This window comes from Tiliqua scincoides, chromosome 5 (genome assembly GCF_035046505.1).
Source record: "Tiliqua scincoides isolate rTilSci1 chromosome 5, rTilSci1.hap2, whole genome shotgun sequence".
Taxonomy (NCBI): Eukaryota; Metazoa; Chordata; class Lepidosauria; order Squamata; family Scincidae; genus Tiliqua; species Tiliqua scincoides.
This window is the reverse complement of record NC_089825.1, coordinates 58,067,810-58,084,328: the sequence shown is the minus strand read 5'-3', so window position 1 is coordinate 58,084,328 and position 16,519 is coordinate 58,067,810. Positions and strand designations below refer to the sequence as shown.

General features: G+C 44.7%; 1 protein-coding gene across 2 annotated transcripts in view; it reads left to right on the top strand.

Annotated features, from left to right (window-relative positions):
• The first annotated feature begins 840 nt into the window (after positions 1–840).
• ELMO1 (engulfment and cell motility 1) overlaps positions 841–16,519 on the top strand; it is a 351,127-nt gene continuing 335,448 nt past the window's right edge. Inside the window, exon 1 of one of the 2 annotated variants that reach the window (XM_066627043.1) lies at positions 841–1,029. The gene's annotated coding sequence lies outside the window, so the exon portion shown is untranslated. Of the gene's footprint in view, positions 1,030–1,649; positions 1,699–16,519 lie in introns of those variants that run through there. The other variant, XM_066627044.1, reaches the window with a different exon arrangement.

The window sequence follows — 16,519 nt, the reverse complement described above, 5'->3', positions numbered from 1 at the left end:
GATATTGCCTACTAAAATCTATGCATAAAGTTGTGAAGGCAATGTTATGCCTAGTTCATAACTCTGGAACCTTAATTTTAAATCTCAAAACTGAAGATTTAATGTCTCTAGGCTACAGTGCTTGTGTTGTCTACTGCCCTCTTTTGGTTGTGATCCGAACTGCTGTTGCAGGCTCCTAGGAAAACCAAGAGTTTTCTTGAGTCTGATTACAACAGTGGGTGTTTGGCAGCAGTTGTATCTAAGAAACACACGCACACACCCCTCCCTCCTGAAAGCAGCTACTGTCTGCATGACTTCTGGAGGAATTTTTAGCCGCTCATACAAAAAATTAATAGTTCTTTCTCCATTCTTTTTTCCCCCAAGTTTATTTTGAATTTAGGGGTAGAAAAATGTTAGGCACCCGTCTTTTACAAGAGGCCTGCTGCTACAAGCCTAAGGGTCCCGATCCTGGAAAATTCTTTTCTTATCCGATGGCACTCCTGGGGACTTACTCCCGAGTAAACACGCCTGGATGGTTGCCTGAAAGAGGGATTTACAGCCCAATCTTAGGCATGTCTACGCAGAAGTAAGGCCCATTAGAGTCAAAGGGGCTTACTCCCAGGAAAGTGTGTATAGGATTGGGCTGTGAAAGGCTTGGAGCCCCCCCCAGGATGAATATATGTTAAGAAAAAAAGAAAACTTCCTCTCCGAAGAAGCGATGACTTTTGAGATGATCTCGGGAGCCTCTTGCAGATGCAACTCATATCTCCGGCCAGCAGGAGGAAGGAAGAGGAAGTGAGAGCGCAGCGAGCAGCAATCGCAGCCGCCGTGGAGGCTGTTGCGAGTCTGGTGATGGGATAGAGAAAGCGAGACACCAAAACAAGCCGCGCAGAAGGCGAACTTCGATGGTGGAGGAGGCGCACGCACCGCGGGAGGAACTGCTGCTGGGCGCTGCTCCAGTCTCCCTGCTGCCAGGAGGCCAACTTCAGCCGCCCCCCGCAGCATTTGGTGGCACGGGGGCTGATGGGCAGAGGCTGCTTGTTTGCCAAGGTACTTTAGTTTCCCATGGGGGGAAGCAGGAGGAGTGGGAGCTGCCCAGAGATGCATGTGTTAGTCTAGGGAGAGGAGACTGCACCAGGAGGAAGAGGTGGTGGTGATTTGCAGAGGGGACACCCACAGCCCCTCTGAAGTCAAATGCGCATTTCCTCGGGAGTAAGGGCCGCATCCCATCCAACTTTCCAGCACCGGGGCAGCCACAATGCAGCCCCAAGGTGAGGGACCAAATGTTCCCATACCTCGAAGAGGTCTCTGTGGCTGCCTCCCCACCACAGGAGGCAGCGCACGCCCCATGGGCACAGCTGCACCAGCACCGGGAAATCGGACAGCACTGGGCCCTTAGTCAGTCCGCTGCAGGAGGCTTAGGCTACAACACTAGCCACACTTTCCTGCGAGTAAGCCCCAATGACTATAACGGGGCTTGCTTCTGAGTAGACATGCCTAGGATCGGGCTCTTGTGCTTGCGAGCAGTGAGCCTCCGCGCGGGGGGCTGCGGTGCTGGGCATGTGCTCCGGAATAACGGGGAGTGATGACGCTACCTGCGCCGGAGGGGGGCTGAGCCGGGCGTGGGAAATGCGGCGACGGCGGAGGGGCGCCCCCCAGGCGTTAATGGGAGCGGTGGTCGCAAGAGGGGGGTGGCGGCGGCAGCGCTGCTGCGGAGAGGTGGGTGGATGGATGGATGGGCTGCGGGGGCGAGCGCTGGATCCTTGGGGACCAGGCAGAGGGTGCCCCTCGTTGCAGCGCGGACGGGGTGCTCTGGAGTTAGTGCGGTGGGTGGGTGGGAGGTGATATGGGGGAGGGTCTGTCCCTAGCCGGGAAGGGTCGCTGCAGGTGAACCTCTTCCCCCTCCCCCCAACTACTGAGATAAGCTTGCAGGCAAGCTGCGCACGTCCGAGGGGGGAAGGATGCCTGTCCGGGTTGCCTGGCCAGCCAGGGAAGTAACATTTTGTTCCTGGGCGGGGGGGGGGCGGAGGCGTCGGCCCCACACCGCGGGGGTCTCGTGAGCGCTGTCAGGAGACCGACCGGGCTACTGCTGCCCTCCGAAGAGACTCCCAAGGGGGAAGCTGCAGCCGAGGAAGAGGAAATGCGCGCGCGCGCCCTGGCGCTGCTCAGGGTGACTGGCTGGTGCTCGCCTCCCCTGTTGCTGCTGTCCTAGTTTGCGAGTGTGCGCCGAGCAGGGTGGGAAGGGGTCGGAGCGGATGCGCGCGCCTCTGCCCGGCTTCCCGCCTTGTGGTGGCTGCTGCTGCCCTACATAAAGGCTCCTGGTGCTGCAAGTGGGACTCTCCCGCACCCACTTGCCGAAGGGAGGCGAGCGCCACTTCTCCTTCCTGCCTCTGGCGCCTCTGGGCTCTGAACCCGTCGCCGCAGGTTCCTCCCTCTGTGTGTGGAGAAGACTTTCTCTTCACCTGGCTCCCTGCCAGGGACCTGCAGTGGGTGGGGAGGCAGGTGAGGCAGAGCCTCCCCACTGGAGGCCTTTGAAAAGCACTGCTGCCATGTGAGGCACCCAAGCACCCACCACTTAAGAACATAAGAACAGCCCCACTGGATCAGGCCATAGGCCCACCTAGTCCAGCTTCCTGTATCTCACAGCGGCCCACCAAATGCCCCAGGGAGCACACCAGATAACAAGAGACCTCATCCTGGTGCCCTCCCCTACATCTGGCATTCTGACTTAACCCATTCCTAAAATCAGGAGGTTGCGCATACACATCATGGCTTGTACCCCATAATGGATTTTTCCTCCAGAAACTCGTCCAATCCCCTTTTAAAGGCGTCTAGGCTAGACGCCAGCACCACATCCTGTGGCAAGGAGTTCCACAGACCGACCACGCGCTGAGTAAAGAAATATTTTCTTTTGTCTGTCCTAACCCGCCCAACACTCAATTTTAGTGGATGTCCCCTGGTTCTGGTATTATGTGAGAGTGTAAAGAGCATCTCCCTATCCACTCTGTCCATCCCCTGCATAATTTTGTATGTCTCAATCATGTCCCCCCTCAAGCGTCTCTTTTCTAGGCTGAAGAGGCCCAAACGCCGTAGCCTTTCCTCATAAGGAAGGTGCCCCAGCCCCGTAATCATCTTAGTCGCTCTCTTTTGCACCTTTTCCATTTCCACTATGTCTTTTTTGAGATGCGGCGACCAGAACTGGACACAACACTCCAGGTGTGGCCTTACCATAGATTTGTACAACGGCATTATAATACTAGCCATTTTGTTCTCAATACCCTTCCTAATGATCCCAAGCATAGAATTGGCCTTCTTCACTGCCGCCGCACATTGGGTCGACTCTTTCATCGACCTGTCCACCACCACCCCAAGATCTCTCTCCTGATCTGTCACAGACAGCTCAGAACCCATCAGCCTATATCTAAAGTTTTGATTTTTTGCCCCAATGTGCATGACTTTACACTTACTGACATTGAAGCGCATCTGCCATTTTGCTGCCCATTCTGCCAGTCTGGAGAGATCCTTCTGGAGCTCCTCACAATCACTTCTGGTCTTCACCACTCGGAAAAGTTTGGTGTCGTCTGCAAACTTAGCCACTTCACTGCTCAACCCTGTCTCCAGGTCATTTATGAAGAGGTTGAAAAGCACCGGTCCCAGGACAGATCCTTGGGGCACACCACTTTTCACCTCTCTCCATTGTGAAAATTGCCCATTGACACCCACTCTCTGCTTCCTGGCCTCCAACCAGTTCTCAATCCACGAGAGGACCTGTCCTCTAATTCCTTGACTGTGGAGTTTTTTCCACCCACATGTGGGACGTGGCTCCTTGCCAGTGACATGCAGTGGCTGGGTATGGAGGCAGGTGAGGCACAGCCTCCCCACTGGAGTCCTTCAGAAAGCACTGCCCAAGCACCCACCACCCATGTGTGGAGCATGGCTCCTTGCCTGTGACATGCAGCGGGTGGGGGGGGCAGGTGAGGCAGAGCCTCCCCACCAAGTCCTTCGAAAAGCACCAACACCATGTGAGGCACTCTCAACCCACGTCTCTGCATGTGGGTTGTGGGTGCTTGTTTTGCCTCACATGGCGGCACCGTTTTTTGAAGGACTCTGGTGGGGAGGCTCTGCCTCAACTGCCTCCACACCCACCCACTGCATATCCCTGCATGTTTGAAACACTGGGGAAAAACTACCATAGATGCTCACTTATAGTACATGAAATTTCTGCCAAGTAATCAAGCTCCAATTCTCACTTCGCCTTATCTCTGGATCAATCAGAGGGCAAAGCCTTTCAACTCTGAAAAGTTTCCTTTCTCAAGCAGGCACAGCTCCTTAGAAGCAATTTGTTAACCTTTTATTCTCCTTCCTTCTGCTGCAGCCTGGTTCTGCTTTGCAAATGCTTTGCAAATGCTTGCAAAGCAGGTCTATTTTTTGAAACACCAGAATCGGAATCCTTCTTTCCATCTGAAGCAGGCTACAATTCAATGCACCCTTACTTAAGAATAACACCCATGGAAAGTAGTGGGTCTACTTCTGAGTAAAAAGGGTTGCAAATATATGCAGCTGCATCTCTCTGCTGTGAATTGAATTGCACACTCCCAGTTATGTGTTATGGGTTGTATGTTGTACGTAGAGCTTCTGGCTTAACTCACCAGATACCTTAAAGGTAGATTTGATTCATGGTTCTCCTGCAGTGGTTCCCAGCCTTTTTCACTTGCATATCCCTTGGCAGACTATTTTCATAAATTGTACCCTTCATATTAGCAAAATGTTTGTAATTAATAATACAAGCCCTCATCTCCTCTCTATGAAAGCCCAGACTTCATGTATTTATCAAAGTGTTTTCTCTTTTTATCTGTTTGAAGAACAGAAGACTCTGCTTTTGCACTGTTTTGCACCCAGAAGTGTGCTGAGAAATTCTGGGTGATTGATCACTTTCCATATTATGTTTCAGCTTTTTTACTGTGCTGGTTTTCAATCACTGGTTCATAATGAATTGATGACCAAAAACTAGCTATTGGTGGGGCTTTCACAGCCATCTAGCTACCTCCCTTCCTGCCTTGCTGGTCCTTGCAAGGCATTCCTGTCTTGCAAGGCATTCTGGAGCATAACCTGCCTTTTACTACCATTATTCTATTCTTTTTCAAGTACCCCTAAAGGTCCTGTTGAGTGTCCCTGGGAGTACATGAATACCAGGCTGGGAACCACTGTTATACTGTTATGTTGTTTACAGTGCACTTACTCTGATAGTAGTTACAAAAAGGTGATGAGGACCAGAATTTAAAAAGAATAAAAATGTATCTTATGATCTTTTACTATGTTTTTAATAAATTAGAGACTACAGTTCTTAGGTAACAATTAGTGGTGGGTTATTTTTCAGGATCTGACCTTGAGTAAAATCAGACAAAACTATAGTCAGAAACCCCCCCCCTAAGTTTAACCCCCGACTTATCTGAGGGTCATAGAAAATTCCATGATTGTTGGCTCAAAACTTGCCCTCGACTTATCTGTGGGATTAACTTGTAGACAAGTATCTGCGGTAGGTTTGATATGAACACAACTGGAACAGGAGGTGGGTCGTGCCAAATATTGAGGCCTTCTCTCAGTGGGTCCAGGCAAACATCTGGGGTAAACGGTGTCTATCGCCCCATTGTGGTGATCACATTTTGTAATTGAGCACTTTAATCGACCATGAGCACCTTAATTACTGTCTTTTTAATGGAACTCCTTCAAAGTGGGCCACCTTAACCTGCATCAATGGTAGGCCAGGTGTACAACTAGATGAGTGTTTCTCAACCAATGGTACTTGAGGTGGTGTCTGATGGTATAGATAGGGCTCCTGGACCCCTGCTGCTGGCAGCAAGAGCAGCAGTGTGACTGGACAAACTGGTAGGAGGTTAGCTTGGTGGGCAGAGCTCCAAATCATGCTTTTTCATACTGGAAAAAGCTATCCTGAGCCTCTTATTGGTGTTTGTCAGTCGTGTCTGGCCTCCAAACCCAGAAATAACTGCTGATCTCATCACCACTTACTTCCAGTGGCACTTCCAATAGGTGGACCATGCGAAGTGGTATAGCAGAGACAATCATTAAGAAATGCCGAACTAGACAAATGAAATGTGGTGCACTGATTCCTCATTATTTGAAAGCAATGGTCAAAGTGACAGCTCAAGTCCTATGTATGTTTACTCAGAAGTAAGCTACACAGTGTTAAATGGGGCTTACCCCCAGGTACGTGTGCATAGGCTGTGTGGCTATGTGGCTGATAGCAACCACATTCTCTTTCCATTTGTAAGCAAAAAAACTGCAGTCCTATATACGTCTGTGAGTAAGTTCTGTTAAACTCAGCTTACTTCTGAGTAGATATAGGTTTGTGCTTTAAATCTATGTCATGATGCGGTAAGAGGCACTTTCAACACAGATTCTGCTACTGTTGTTTAATTTAATTCTAATATTGTTACAGTTTGTTAGGTGGTGCACAAAATTCAGGAGTAACTGAAAATGTGAAGCAACAGCTGGGTGTAGACTACTATGACTTGACTGGCAAAAAATAATAAAATAAATCCACCTCCCACCTCTGTTCATCTCCAAGCTTACAGTACTAGTAATTTATTATGCTACTTCTGGCCAAAGATGTAATCTGCTTCTATTGCTGTGAGACACTGTCAAGGTTGTATAATCTCCTGGCAACTATTCACATACATACTTCTTGTTACTCAGAGAAATCTGCTTTGACATAAGCCTGATTACTTTGAAAATGGTTCTGGATACAGGGCCATTTCACACATGACAAAAGCTACAAATACACATGCAGGAGAGGGTGATGGAGGTAAAATCCTTGGGACTTGAGCTTTCAGAGGGCCCTGGTCATGATTAAACAAACTGTACAGTACAAAAACAAATTTAGGAAGGAGGGGCCCAATCCTAGATGTGTGGCCCTGCCAACATGTGCCACTAAAGGAAAACCTGTCAGGAAGCTGCAACCAATCCCAGTCCCTAACAGGTGTTCTGTATGATGTGCATGATTGCAAATACAGTATTAGTTGCTTTTACACCATGTAGATATGCACCTAAAAACATAATGGATATGATCCAGCAAAAGTTCTATAGTTCTGAGTCCCATTGATTTCAGTGAGAGAGATTTGGGGCCCAATCCTATCCAGCTTTCCAGCACCAATGTAAGCCCGAGGTAAGGAAACAAACATTTCTTTACTTTGAAGAGGCCTCTGTGATCGCCCCCCCCAGCAGAATGCAGCACATCACCTGTTAGCACAGCTGCATCAGCACTAGAAAGTTGGATAGGATTGGGCCCTTAAACATGTGCTTGAGTCCTCCATTGAACTCTCTAGGAATCAGGCCAATATGTGAATTGGCCCGCACTGGTAGTGTGACCTAGCCCTTCATTCACTGTTATTTCTTTTCTTGATTTCTTTTCCATTGTTGTAGAAAAAAATTTCTCCCTAGTCACCTCTTGCCTTGCCAGGACTAGCTATCCAAACCCTCTGAAACCTGCTGCCTTCCCCCCTTAATCCTTCTGCATAATTTCAGTGACTGCTAACATTTTATTTATGTGTTTTCGTAATCAGCTAGTTGAGGATGTGTATTGTTGGGGAATGAGCTGTCTCGAAACCTTCCACAGACCTCTTTGTTTTGCTCCTAAGCAAAAAGATCTTGTATGTAGGTGGATATGCATATTTTTTTAAATATTGAATGGAATGGGGGCAATACTATCAGCTTTGTAAATTAAGAAAATTATACTGTTTGGCATGTTTTGTGCATCTTTTTCATTACATGATTTATATATGGCCATAGGAGTAATCCATGAGAATAGTTTGCCCTGTTCCTTGTGCAAATTAAGACTTTGTACTTTGTGTATAGTCTAAGGTTGCTACTAGTTAATCACTTTCTTAGTCCATGCATCTATTCTTGTTTCCAGACTTGTATTTATGTGTATTTTTTGGCATACGTTCACACTCATGGCTCATTTATAAGGTGTTTGAAGAGCAATAAGCATTGGAAATGTGCTATACTGGCCTCAGAAGCATTGAGCTGATCTGGTAGTAATTATCAAAGTACACTGTTCCACAAATAAACTAAATAGCAAACACCCAAACCAAGAACTGAGGCTTTTGGATTTCGTGCCCCTGCCATACTTGTTTTATTTTCAGCAACAACAAAACAGCAACAACAAAAATCAACTGTTCGATTTTATTCTGAGATTAGTGTAGAAAGGGCAAATGATCCTGAAAAATTACAGTGTGGTATTACAGTATATTCATAAGCTTTCCTGTTGAAGCTAACATGTAAATGACCTCTTAAATTAAGAGCCAGTGATAAAAGTATGTTTAGTGATGTGTGGTCTTCATGAGAAAAATATAGTCTGGCCACTAAGATAATGTTTTTGTGACATTAATGAGGATTTTGAAGTATGTTCTCTTCCGATTGCTTAGCTTTGTCGCTAAGCTGAAAAGGTGTTTCCCTAATGGTTTAAAATAACCTAATTTTTCCATTATGACAAACCAAATAATGGGGCAAATTAGGTTGTCCTTGACTTGGGAACTGATGAATCAAACTAATATTCTTCTTTCGTCCTCTTGTCATGTTATGAGTTCTGAGAGATCCTTGTAGGTATTCACGGTTATAAATCATTCACTCAGTTTCTTTGCTTTGCATCTTGTTTTATTCTCACTGAACTACCTGTATTCCTTACTATTCAGTATTCAGATTTATTTTTTCCTGTGCTTTAAAATGCACCTGCACTGAAAGTTCCAGAGGGAGCAGTGTTCTTTTGCTGAACTAACTTACTAGAAAATGTATTACGTTTCAACCTTCAATTTTATATTGAAGGTTATATTGAAGGTGTATATACAGTAGAAGTATGTGTGAGACAATGCAGATCTTACAGGATGCGAAATTGTCTTGCTGTATCTTTTAAAATCCGCTAGGGTCAGTTGGCAGCACTGAAAAATCCATCATAATAACATATTGCATTAATTTGAAATGGGATGTACTATAACCCTTCACAAACTTTGACTGCAAAGAGTGAATTTATGACTCTGAAAGTCTTCCTAATTGGTAATCCAGGCAGAAACTCTGCATTTAAATGAAATTAAGGAAAAACCCATGGCAAATCATTGAATATCTCTATGGAATCTTAATAGTCTTCTTATCGGAACCTAGCATTTGATCATATGCCTAAAGTTTATGAAGAACGGTTCAGATAGGTGCATATGTAGCTTGACATTTTGCTGAATGTAATCCCAGTGGAGAGAGATACAAAATAGGTAAATGTGGTACCTGTTGATGGTATAGCTGCACCAGGGCAGGCCCAATCACACAGTCATGTTATTAATAGTCCAGTCTTAACCAACTTTCCAGCACTGATGCAGCCATGCTAATGGGGTGTGTGCTGCATTCTGCAATGGGGGAGGGGGAGTCATGGAGGTCCCTTCAAGGTAAGGGAATGTTTGTTCCCTGACCTTGAGGCTACATTGTGGCTGCTTTGGCACTGGAATGTGGGTTAGGTTTGGGCTGTCAGGCCACTAACTGCAGTGCTGCAATTAAAGGGTCATCCTTGCCAGCTCCCTGTATGAACACTCCTGAGAATTCTCAGAGGGTTCTGGAGTACATATTGTTTGCATAAGAATGCCCCTGCTCCACTTCATCCTATGGTGGCAAGATCTTTGAGTCAGTGATGAAGAGCATGCAAGTCTTCAAAGGTTTCAATACTCTGTATTAGAATGAACAGCAAGATACATTACACAGGTGGACATTTATTCCTTTGAGAAAAATCACAAAATGTTTATAACTTCAATCCAACAATATATTCAGTGAGAAAATGTGCACACAGCCATTATTTTTAGCTGTGTGTGTATAATGGTCCTCCAAAAAATGTAAATACTTGTAATCTGTTTTGTTTTCCTGTTTATGGTTGCAATCTGCAACCTCTTTATTCCAAGGGGTGTTCAAGGGACTTCTATTACAAGTCAATAGAATTGCCCTAGAGGAAGGCAGGTGGAGAGGGGTGCTTCATAGCTGCCTGTGGAGCATTCACATGTTCTTGTGGTGCATGTCTTCTAGTGAGAGAGACATTTCCTTCCTTCACTTTGGATTATTAGTCTGCTATTTATTCTCCTGTGTGTAAGACTTGGAAACTACTCTGATCTGTAGCTGAAACAATACTGCATGCAGTGGCACTTCCTCAGAGCAATGTCTTTTTGTGGCAAAGCACTTAGCAAATGTCTGCTTGTATGGTGCTGCTCCACCCTTCCTTCCGCCCTTTGTTTGCTGAAATCTTTTGGATTGTGAAGTTTGAGCTCATGTGGGGTTTTTTTTTTTTTTTTTGCCCTGAGGCTTAAGCTATTGAGAATTGCTTAGGATGTGATCTCATGGCTTCCATGCTGACAATTAAATGTGATAAACTTTTTTCCCTCCCTCCCTCCTTTATAATGTTAAAGGACTCCATAATCAAGTGAGAGCCTGATAGCACTAGCTGTAGGAGATGCCAAACCTACATCTGAAAAATTAAGGGACATTGCAGAGCTTTCCTGCCTTGAAAATCAGGATGACCTTTTTGTTCTGTGGGCCTCTGAAGTTACTGAATAAGGGAAACTGCTAAAATAAGGGAACATCTGGAAACCCTGCTGCCTTCCAGCCTTGGGTAATTAAGACCATCCTACTGAGCCCTTCTAAAATATCCCTTCACTAATAGGCTGTACATGTTACTGTTCCTTTGATAAGACTTCTAGAGCAGGCGGCCCATCTTCACACAAAACTGTTTCACATTTGGGAGCAAATGCATGCTTGGATTTGCTTATTTTGGATATCCAGCCTGCCTTGTTCAAAAGAACTCTGGGTAAATAATAGCAGTTAAGCAAAATATGACAAATGGTCTCCACATTTTTTGCAGCCTATATAGGTCATTATATATTAATGAAGTTATTGAACATCTTGGAGAGAATCATGTGCTTTGTTGCATCCTAGGTTCAACATATGGCATGCAAGCTTCTTATGGTAAAGCTGTGGATTGGCACATATGAAGCTTCTTTATTCTGAGTCAGGCTACTGGTCCTCCTAGCCCAGTGTTGTCCATTCTGGTTAGCAGCAGTGTTTCATTGTCTTTTTCAAGGTCTGTGCTAACAGAACTCCTTTATAACTGCAGATTCTTGTGTTTAATTTACGACCTTTTGCATCCATTGTGAGCTATGGCCTGCCATTTACCCCAAGAGGTTTTCATTTTCTGGCTTCATAGCTGTAAAGGGTTTTGCATTAAACAGCTTGGCATAAAATTGTTGAACAAATTATTCTTAAGGGTTTTACAAAGAAAATGATTAGTCTTTATTTGTTTGAAACATTTGTAAAGCACACCTCTGCTTATCCAGTTGTCTCTAAGAATGAGCCATGAGCACATCATTTCTCCATGAAAGAAAGTTGGGGTAAAAGTGTAATGAAATACAGTACTTCCCTGGACATTCTGTTTCGGGATGTTTGGATGTAGGGGTCCAGAAATTCCCTTTCTATAGCAACCATTCCTGCTCTCATCTGGGACGCACGACAAGCTCCAGCTCCTGAGCTTGGGGCTCGGGTAGGATGATAGGTGATCTGCCATGCAGTTGTATAACTACAGTGGGCCCTCAGTATCCGTGGGGAATCTGTTCCAGGACCCCCCTTGTATACTGAATTCTGTGGATAATTTAATATGCAGCAGGAAGGCCTCAGAACATGTCTGGACATGACCTGAAGTCACCTGCGTGAACTGGGAGTGACTTTTGGTCGCATCTGGTGAGCCTTCTGGGGTGCGGGGGACCGCATGCAGCCTCCCTGTGCCTCAGAATACTTCCGGATGTGCCTAGAAGACACCTTTGGGAGGTCCTCTGAGGCCCTCCAGCCAACGGCTTGGCATCTGCACATACCGAAATCTATGAATGTCAAACCTGTGGATAAGGATGGCCCATTGTACTTGCATCAAGTGCAGCATGGCTGCAGGGATCATCTCCCTACCTCGAGGCTTTGAAAGGGTCTGCATTTTATCCACATTATTCTGCACTTTTGAGGGGCTCCCAAATGTTTCCAAAGCTTAATATGACGTTTGAGAAGAGACTGTATCCTCCTCATTTTGTTTTTCGGGACCCTGGCCCTCTCAATTTTTGCCTGGCTACCAGTGCATGCCAAAATGCATGGGCCACTCATTTGAATGTTCCTCTATGAGCAACCCCTACTTACAACTTGAAAATGGACAGTCCAGGAAGAGCCTTACCATTTGATTCAACTGATTGTAAAAACTGCCAGAACTGCTAAAGCCTGCAAATTACTGCTTGCTGTAAATGTTTTGACTCTTTGACTCTCTGTTATTCCATGTATATTTTGGTTGGCATTGGATCCCTTCATCTTTTCCCTTTGTGCTAATTGGATCATCATTTGAAGTTGGAGTAGCAAATTGTTCCTTATTGCTATGTACTGGCATCTTTGTTCTTCAATTCTTCTGTGCCCTTTCTCTAAAATTTAGGATCATTGGACATAACCCAAAAGCTCATTTTCATTTGGGAGGCCATGTTCTCTTTCATCCATTGAATGGCCAAATGTACAATGAGGATGCAAAGTTTTTAACATAAATTCTTTTATCAGGAATTGTGCCTGGAGGCCAAGACGGCTCTGGATACTTTTTTGTTACTGTTGATTTGATCAATTTTGTATGCAACCATTTATTAAGAGCCAAAATTCAGATCTCTGGTTAAAATGGATTTACATTTGAGTAACTTTAACAACTCTCCTTGTTTTGAATATACTTCTTCTTCTTCTTTTAAAAGACTTATTAATTTATGGCAAAAGAGAACATGCCAAATATGCAGTACTAAAAACTACTGATTGATTTCCCTTCTCCTTTCCTCTTCTGGGGTTTTTCCCTTCTTTATATCAGACTGAGTAACTAAGCAATAAACTTTCCAGTCTTAGCATATTGGTGGGAATTAAATGCAATATAATACAATATGTTGCATCACAGGAGGAAACCAGCTATATTAATATGACATCACAAATTCTGATTTAAAAGGCAGGCAAATGTATTGCAAAGGCTGTAATTCTATCCTCCATTTTGTTTCTGAGTTGGATTACTACAAGGGTGTTGCTGTAAGTGTAAGGTCTGCATTAAAAGTGTTACAACTTTTAGATTTTAAAAGGCTCACAAGAGTGATTTTTTGATATATTGACATTTTTAAGGTTGGATTGCCTTGCCTTGCTTTTGATTAGGAATTTGCTGTAAATGGAAAGCAGCTTCAAGATAACTGTTTTTCACTTAGTGGTTGCATTCCTGACATTTATAGTATTCTGGACTCCTGCTAATCTTCTCAACTGAAACACGTCATAGTCTCTTGTGCTTCATTATCTTCAACATCTTCTAGCAACCCCCTTTCCCTGTCAAGTTTTATGCAGCCCACCCATTGGGTCTCTACTCACCCACCCATTTGGATCACTTTACATGTTATGACTCACTGCTTAAAATTGAAACTAAGTTACCTGCAAGAGAAAAAACCCTCTTGTCTGCTTCTTGACTTCTTATAGCATGTACAGTAATCTGTGTGCTCTTGTTTTTTGGTTTTGTTTATTTAAAAACAAAATTATTGTATATGTATTTTTTTAAAAATTTACACACACACACACACACACACACACACACACACACACACACACACCCTTTGGAGAAAGCGGGCACAAAGCACTTCTGTTTTGCAGGAGGTGCTTTGCGCCCGCTTTCTCTGAATGTTTCAAGCCTCAGGGAGTACTGCAGAGGGCTGCACAGGGCTCCCTGCACCTCATGCAGCCTGCTGCAGCCCTGTCTTCATAAAGTAAGTCACAAGCAGCCCGCCTCGCCCCCCCTAAGTGGTGCGATCCTGGGGATCATGTCGCTGCCCTAGCCCTTTACCCACAAGAGAGCCACTGCCTTAGAGGAATATTGTCTTGATGAATATACAACCTTTGGCCATAATTTGGACCAACAACTGCACAACAGTCGTGCAGTGATTTCAATATATTCTGAAATGAAAATCCCTGCCTTTAGTACGTTATGGTCATGCCGTATTAGTGGAATTAGTTGTCTTTATGTACATTTTTCTCTCTTGAATAAAGAGAAGCCTTCCTGCTCATGTTGTAGTTGTACTTTAATAGCATTGTGACTCTCACTCTGACTCCTAGCTGTAGTTGTACATCTGTTTTCATAGCAACAGCCATAGTCTCAACAAAAAAGAGAAGGGTAATAGGAAGTTATTTTAGAACTACTGCAATTGTTAATTCAAAAGGCCTAACAACAAGCCAAAGGAAAGCTCACAGTTTTGTTCTTTTTAAAAACCCAGTGTTTGAACTCCACTCTTCATTGTCTCAAGCCCAAATACTTTAGCTTTCTTCGTTTGGAAGTGGAATTTAGAATGTTGCATGGTCAAATTTTAAAAGCCAGAAGTACATTTTTTTGGGGGGGGGAGGGAATCATTTTGGTATCTTATCGAATGATCTTGCAGTACAGTTGTCTTCCTCTTGTCTTTCAACTGTATTTTTTTTTAGTTCCACTTTTCCTGGTACCATCCCAGCCACTGGAGACAGAAGCTGTGCAAGGCTTGCCTTACATTTGGGGCTTGGCTCGACAATTCCCCAAACTGAGTCTCTTTTGAATGGCCAGGCAGTTACTAGTCACATCTTGCACGCTGGTACACTGCTGCTCCAACCTTCTCCATTCCAGCAGGATTGGGCCTGTCAGGGGAGTGCCACATTTTCACCATGGTAGCATGGCCAAGTACCACCCACCATGCTGTGAAGTACCACTAATGCAGTGGTTCCGAAACTGTGAGCTGTGACTCCCCAGGGAGCTGTGGAAACCAGCCAGGGGAGCTGTAGAATTCTCACGAAAAACCTGCCGCTCTATATAATGTATAGATCAGGGGTGTCAAACTCATTTCATATAGAGGGCTGAATAGCGTTCATGATGTCCACTGAGGGCTGAAAGTGATGTCATTAGGCAGGAAGTGATGTCATTAAACAGGTCATGACCAAAAATAAGCACTTTTTCTCACTTGGGCACTTGTTAGCTGCAAATGATAGAAGAGAAAATATACATATCTTGATCATATTCAAGATATGGGAGAGCTCAATTTTCAAGTGGGCTGCCCTTTCAGCAGTAACACCTCAGCATGGCTCAGCAGCTGAGAGCCTGAGGGCCGGATCAAAAGTTTCCTCGGGCCGCATCCGGCCCCTGGGCCTTATGTTTGACACCCTTGATATAGATTATTATAGGATTGTAGCTATAATTGGGAGTCATGGCCAATGGCCCAGTAGGTCAAGGGAGCTGCCATTTGAAAAGTTTGGGATTTACTGCACTAATGGAAATGCACTGGACTACAGAAGTAATGAGTTTGATTGCATAGATTCTAAGCATATTGGAAACTGCATGCATAGACCCTTCTGCTTGAGCAAGGCAATCAATACATGGGTGTGGGCCTGTGTATGGGACAATGTGGTCCTGTGTCCATGAAGTGTGTAGTTTCTACATAGAGAACGTATGCAGTTGGATAGTTCAATGCTATGTGGTATTTCTTTTGTTGTATTTTTAAATTCTTAAGAAATCTTTTGTAAAAGATAATGCTGGCATTATTGCAAGCATACAGTTAATTTACATTAGGAACCCCCATCTCATCCTACTGCATCTTTACCATATATCGGACAGACTATAACTAAAATCACTAATGGCATTCTCAAGCATTCTTTGTTCTCCTAGTGGTGTTGCCAGTGTGGGTGCCATCCAGGGCATGTATTGCTTTCCGCTCAACACCTTCCTTACTCACCTAAACTTAGCAACATGCAGCACTTGAAAGTGGTTCCTCAGTGACATGGTGATGTTATCAAACCACTGCTAAAGTGTTATTGGGGGCAGCTATTTCTGACCATTGAAAGCCTCGGGGGGGGGGTCCATCTGCAGCTAAATGCAGCACATACCTCTGTTCAGTAGACTTGGGTGGCACATCTGTCACCCCCTCCAGGGTGCTTAATGTGGGACAGATCCCCCCATCCCCTGCTTGCTACACTACTGTGCTCTCTTCCTTACCTGAAAGCAACTTCCTGCCTTGTCTGGGATTGTGCTGGGGTTGTGCTGTCTGGGTTGCCCTCTGACTCTTATAGATGAACTTTTATGGATCTTGGCTGTTTGCCATCAAAGGCTTGGAGCTGGATACTGAATCTTTCTCTTCCAATTTTGATTTCTGGTTTAGTATGCAAAGTTATGTTGAAGGCACTTTGACAGTTTGTGACTGAGTAAATCAGAAGGGGTAGAAAGATGGAAATCCAAAAGATATAATGGAAAAGCTGGATTGGTTATAGATTAAAACAAAGTCTTATATGACAGTAGGCAATGGCCAGAACCCCACACAGAGTTTAGCAATTGAAATCAGTGGATTACTTGGGCATTCAGTGACCTAACTCCTGTGTGGGATTGTGGCCCAGGAGTAAAACTAAAAGGAAATGGCATCTTTGAAAATATTGATTTCACCACTAAAAAAAGGTTAGAAAC